Below are 6946 nucleotides of genomic sequence, written 5' to 3' on the forward strand. Positions count from 1 at the left end.
TACAATGGGACTGTCGTGTGCCTTTCACTAAAGGGAAGCCATCATAGGAATTTCCTTGATAATATTTATTCAGAGGGGGATTGCTTTTGCCTTCCACTGAGCTGAGACAGTTTGGTTGGCTGGTCAGCTCCTGGGTTTCCATGACTGAGTGGGAATTTGAACGCTGGTTTCCAGAGTCAAAGTCCAATGACCAAAACACTACACCAAACAAAATGGGCACTAGTTAAAAGCTACTATATGTACCTCTCTCTGGGTGAGAAGTAGGAAGGAAGTAAGGAAGGAGGGAGGGAGGGAGGGAGGGAGGGAAGGAAATGTGTTTGACTGAATTGGGATGAAAGCATGAGATTCTCTGCAAGATAACACAGAACCAAACGAAGGACTGACAAAGTGTTATTTATGAGGTACATGCAACCTTACTCAAATTATGTGCCCTCTAAAACCCCCAGGAGTCTCAGTTTAAATGGCTAGTGCTAATGAGATTCTTCACCTATTAATGATTTTTTTTTTTTAGAAACTAAAACCACATGAAAATATCCCCCAAAGCCCTTGGGCAAAAGGAAATGAAATAGATTCACTTGTGAACTAGAAGTGACACGATATTCATGGCAGGCACATCAATGGTGTGCTGGTACAGATCATTGAGGGTACCACTTTCCTTTGCCATGTTTTATAGAGGTATGGGGAATTTAAAAAAATATTCTGACAGTGATTGTGGTCATGATATTATTATTCTCCAGGGTTTTATGTTCACTTCTGTGAAGTTTGAGGTCACGTTAAAGTGTATTCATTCACTGTTAATGAATCATGCCACCTAGTGGACAGACCCTTAAGTAAATTAATTTAGATTAAATCCGATTACCTCCAGATTACAGCCCTCTTAACAAAGGGAGTAGCAACACAAGATATACTTCAAATAGGTTCTTTGTTCAGTGGGGTTGATAGTTTCTGCTACTTGTCTTTTTTTTGCTATCTGTGTCGGTTTTTGCTTCGTTTTCTTTTTTCGGTATGGTATCCATGTAGTTTTTCTTGTATGTCAGGAACTAGTTGAGAAACTGCAAGTCGCTTCTGATGTGGGATAATTGGCCATCTGCAAGGATGTTGCTCAGGGGATGCCCGGGTGTTTTACCATCCTTGTGGGAGACCTCTCTCATGTCCCTGCATGGAGAGCTGGAGCTGACAGAGGGAGCTCCCTGGATTTGAACCTCCGACCTGTCGGTCTTCAGACCTGTTTGGAGAAGTCAATTGTACTAATTTGCTAAAATGGGGTGTGGGGGGGGGGTGTGGGGGAGAGAAGAGAGCAATTCATGGAAATGCCATCAATAATCAAATTAGTTGGCAGAATTAATATTTTGGATAAAATAACCACACATAAACATATTTCTCCTTCCCTCCCATGGGTTCTTGTTGAAGAACGTCTTTTAAAAAGCATGTTGGCGCTGCAGAAATACTTTAAATCCCTTCTGTCAGGCTAAGGTCTCATACATTTCTGTTATGCTCATTTTCCTTCTTCCAGTGGTGAGGCATTTCAGGGGCATGGCGCTCACTTAAGTATGTGTTTCTTTGAAAGGCAAACTGCACAAGGCTTATTGATGTTGTGCAATGTTTGTGTTTATTTACAGATGTTCAGATTGGGAATAAATAGAGGCAGAGCTCAAATGCTTCAGCAGGCTGCTAACCTCCACTGCTCTGACATCAGTTCTCTAGGGAGACAAAAAAGCCATGCTTCAGTGGTTTCTCTAAGGCTATGCCGTTCTCTCTTTCTATCTCCCAACAGGCTGCTCTTTTTTCCATCATGCAGTTTGTCCCCCTCCTCCCAGGTTTGGAGTGTGTGAGACAGCTCTAATCACTATCACCTAACTTCTTAGCTTATCTTAGTTCCTACAGATACATATCATCTGAATAATGCAGGTCATCAATGCTTTTTTGCTATATGCTTTTTACCAGTTTTAGTGTTGCCTCTCAAGTTGGGGGGTGGGTAGATGGGAGATAGCCAACAGGGGGTTAAACATTGCACTAAGGCCCTGAAGGCCAGGGTTTGATTTCCCGCTTGACCATGGAAACCCACTGGGTGGCCTTGGGTGAGTCATACACTCTCAGCTCCAGAAAATGCATGCTAGGTCCACCTTAGGGTCATCATAACTGAGAAATCACTTGAAGGTACACAACAACAGATGAAGGGTTAGAAAGCATGATCATTAAGTTTGCAGATGACAACAAATTTGGAGGGATAGCCAATACTCCAGAAGACAGAGCGGAATTCAAAACGATCTTAACAGATTAGAAAGATGGGCCAAAAACTAAGAAAATGAAGTACAACGGGGACAAATGCAAGATACTCCCAGGAAGAAAAAATGAAATGCAAAGATACAGAATGGGTGATGCCTGTCTCAACAGCAGTGCGAAAGAGATCTTGGAGTCTTCATGGACAACAAGTTAAATGTGAGCCAACAACGTCATGCAGCAGCTAAAAAAGCCAAAGAGATATTTGCCTGCATCAATAGGAGAATAGTGTCTAGATCCAGGGAAGTAATGCTACCCCTCTATTCTGCCTTGGTCAGACCACACCTGGAGTACTGTGTCCAGTTTTGGCCACCACAATTGTTCTGGAACAGCTGTTCCAGGAGCTCCAGATTTATTTGCTGTGTTTAAATGTTTGTGTGCAATCCCATGCTTGGGATTTTGCAGCAGGGGGTTTCCTGTTATAATTTGCATTTATAGGGTAGGCCACCTGCCAATTATAGTTAGGATTCCTGGTCCCGCCCCTTTTTTGCTTTTTGGAGGGAAGGGAGCCTTTTCCAGTCAGTCACAGAAAGGTTAGCCAATGTATAGGATGTGTTTACTTCCCTGTACAAAGGCTTCAACCTTTAAGAGCTCCAGGGAAAGAACACCAGGGAAGCATTCCCACAGCTTTAAGGGTCTCCGAAGAACTCCAGGGATTCCTTTTTACAGCCTTGGGAGTTTCCAGGAAGACAGCCAACTCTAAAGAACATCCATTGCCTGTCTGGTAGGTCCTCTCAGTGTTTCGAGAAGCAGTTCGGCCTGGCAGAGGAGCCCACACCAGCGGGGGTTGGATTTTAGTTAGCCTTGGGAGAAGTTAAAAAGGGGAATTTTCCTTTGAAGAAAGTTATGCGGACAAGTTTGAGAGAGCTGATACCTTACCAAGAAAGCTTTACAATTCCTGTTGGATTCATTAATAAAAGACTTTGTTGTACCTTTTAAGCCACTTGAAGATTCCTTCTGTAAAGGAAGCCTCTGAGAACTTTTCCTAGGGTCCCTGGCTTCCCGCTGGGTAAAGGTTACACATCCTATATCTAAAGTCAACTAGCTATAGGCCCAGCGGCGACAGAACACAATTCAAAGGAGATGTTGACAGGCTGGAATGTGTCCAAAGGAGGGTGACTAAAATGATCAAGGGTCTGGAGAACAAGCCCTATGAGGAGCAGCTTAAAGAGCTGAGCATGTTTAGCCTGCAGAAGAGAAGGCTGAGAGGAGACATGATAGCCATGTATAAATATGTGAGAGGAAGGCATAGGGAGGAGGGAGCAAACTTGTTTTCTGCTGCCCTGGAGACTAGAATGCAGAACAATGGCTGCACACTGCAGGAAAGGAGATTCCACCTGAACATGAGGAAGAACTTCCTGACTGTGAGAGCTGTTCAACTTGCCCCAGACATGCGGAAATAATAACGAAACGATTTCGAAACGAATATGAAATAATTACGAAGCAATTACGAAACGAATTGAAAAATTCTTTTCGTTTTTTAGATGCTCCTGAATGGTTCGTTATCGCTTCGTAAACAAAAAAAAAAAAACAAAAACGAATTTTTAACGAATTACGAAATTACGAAACGAAACCGCCCAGCCCTACTGTTCAGCAGTGGAACTCTCTGCCCAGAGTGTGGTGGAGGCTCCTTCTTTGGAGGCTTTTAAGCAGAGGTTGGATGGGCATCTGTCAGGGTGCTTTTAATGTGATTTTCCTGCTTCTTGGCAGAATGGGATTGGACAGGATGGCCTACGAGATCTCTTTCAACTCTTTCAACAAGGTGGGATGGGTAACAAAATTCTAAATATTAATAATATTTAATTAAAATTCTTTTCTGCATATATTTCTTTTGTTGCAACTTCACAGATGAAATTCTATTAAAAAGGAATTAGCCCCTTTGAAAACAGAGGATTTCATTTCTAAGTAAGTATTGTATACAATAAGCTGTGTGATTTCATCCCTGTTCTTAAATTAAGTGTAATTAACAGTATGCAGAATCAGGCAACTGAATGACCAGATGTCACAGTTAAGGGGATGAATCTAGTTCACATTAACTTAAAATATGTGCAGTGAGACACCACTGAGAAAAAAAGATAATATTGTATTGTTATATTTCTTCAGGCTTAACCCTTAACCTTAGACTGGCATACATAAAGCTAGTACAATCTAGGCCCCTTCTACACTGTCATATAAAATCCAGATCAACCGCTTTGAACTGGATTATATGGCAATGTAGACTCAGATAATCCAGTTCAAAGCAGATAATGTGAATTTTCTGCTTTGATAATCTGAAGTATATGGCAGTGTAGGAGGGGCCCAAGTTTATGAAAAGCAAAAAATCAGTCGCAGAATATCTGCTGTGTATTGAGGAATTTACCATCTTCAAATCTAGATCTAAATCAACCCTCTCTTCCTTAGAACAATATCTTGTGCCTGTTAATATAGATTTCTAAAAATGTGTTAATTAAAAAAGCGTACACACATCACAGGTGCATGCCACATGGGTTTTCACATTAAATTAAAGAAAATTAAGTGTAAAGCAATCTTTTGCAAATTTGGTTTCGTGGGTGTGTGTTGCTTGCACAAATCACACGCTTAGTATTTGTAGCACTTCTGCTGTTATCCTTTCCAATTTTAACAAGTGTGATGCCAAGAGGAAGGCAGGAAAGAACAAGCAGCTTGACAAACCAAGAAATACAGAAACCAGAATAATAAGGTGAGTGGACAGGAAGCCACAGATTTAAAGGCAGATGATGCATGTGGGAGATACCCTAGTTTCCAAAGCCTTCATAATGTACTCTTAAGCATATATCAATACGAATGTGAAAGAAATAGGTCAGAAAGTGTAAAGTTTTAGAGGTAAATATTGGATTGCAGCCAACTGGTGCTGGCTGAAGGCTCTTCTGTTACTGAACAAGATGAAGATGACTTTAGGCAGTTCCTCCCAAATACTGTTCCAAGGATCCTTCAGCCTTCTGCAGGCGGATGCATCAGGCTTCATAGGAAAGAAGAAAATGGTTGAATGTTTATTTACCATTGACAAAACTTCTGCTTAAGAAAAGAACTGTCCCACAGCAGCAAGGTGGGCGATTCAACTGGACAACAACAACCTGTTGCTAAGTAACAATAAGGTTCCAGGAATTTACTACTCTGTTGTACATTGGGCTACTTCCCAAATGACCTCAGGAAGCAGACTTACTGAGTAGGATAATTATCACACCCTACTCACTAATAGTAAACTTAGGTGTCACAATCCTGTTCCCCATTAAAATGGGAATACACTAGGATTGCTCTTCTTCCCTGTTAGCAATCTGTTAACACAGATCATGCAACACCTCACAAGTCTCTCCTTTCTACCTGTGCTTTCTACTTCCTAGTGCACACCCCCTTTTAAATTATTTTTTAACCAAAAAAACAGCAGAGTTCTGAGAGTTGTCTCATTATTGCAAGAATCTGCCATTTCATGTTTTTGTTGATACGCATTCATCTTTCTATAACTCCTATCGTAATAAATACAGATGGCTATGTAAGCAAATCCCAGCCTTAAACAATGTAGTTTATACTAATTTAAGGATCTCATCACATTGAGGTCTGAATCTGTGGGGCAGTGGGGAGGGGTATTTGCCACACAGTGCGGTGAATCTGTAGGGCAGTGGGGGGAAGCTGTTGCCCCATGCCCCGCATCACCTGCTGCATCCATTACCCCATCCCATGGGGGGGGGGGAGGGAAGAACCGTCACCACTCGGCTTCCCCCCATTCTTCTCTCTAGAACACAGGAAGCCTCCTGTGTTCCCAGGGAAGCATCCTCCATGGCAGTGGTTCTCAACCTTTTTTTGACCAGGGACCACTTTGACCAGGGACCACTTTTCAACATTAGTACCAAAAGGGTTATGAATCAGTTTTTGGTCAACTTTAGATTTGGTTTGGGGAGCTGATTCAAAAAATAGCATTGGATAGACTGTTGTGGTTTGTGTATGAGTACAGTCCAGCAAGCAAACCAGCAGAAAACTTAATTCAAAAAATAAGAAACACAAAACAGATGAAGAACTTAAAACATTTCTCTTGAGTATCAGAGTCTCAAAAATATGAATATAGCAACTTCAACATAACCAGTCACAGTCTTCCTGTAGACACACATAGTCCTTTGCATTACTTCATGCATATGCTGTCTATCACAAGAGTATATCTTCTTTCTTGTCCAGAGAAGGCAACACTTGTAGTTTCAAAATGGGCTGCAAGTCAAGAGCTTCCACTCTGGAGCAAACCTTCAGTCAGCCTGGTGTTACATTCCAAACATTTTACAATTATACCCGTAGAGAGTGGCCCAGAACCAGTTAGCCTTAGTTAATTCAATTACACCATCTGAGAATTGTGATTAATCAAGGTGAGTTTTTTTTAACACACACATGGTAGTGATCGTGTGGGAACTTAGCCCATGTATCTTAATACAGACCACATCAGCTCTAGTTTCTGATACAGAACATATGCCATGGTCAGTGACAAGGAAAAAGTGGCAGTTGGTACGAAAGGAGCGGAAATAAAATAAAACAAAGAGGAAAGAGGCTCACGAACCAGATTTTCATTCATGCTGGTCCATGGCCCGCACGTTAAGAACCACTGCTCTATGAGGCCTTGCCAGAAGTTTGTCTTATGTCGTCTGATGGTTTCTGGTGGGCTCTGTAG

The sequence above is a fragment of the Anolis sagrei genome, chromosome 1, assembly GCF_037176765.1.
Source record: "Anolis sagrei isolate rAnoSag1 chromosome 1, rAnoSag1.mat, whole genome shotgun sequence".
NCBI classification, from domain to species: domain Eukaryota; kingdom Metazoa; phylum Chordata; class Lepidosauria; order Squamata; family Dactyloidae; genus Anolis; species Anolis sagrei.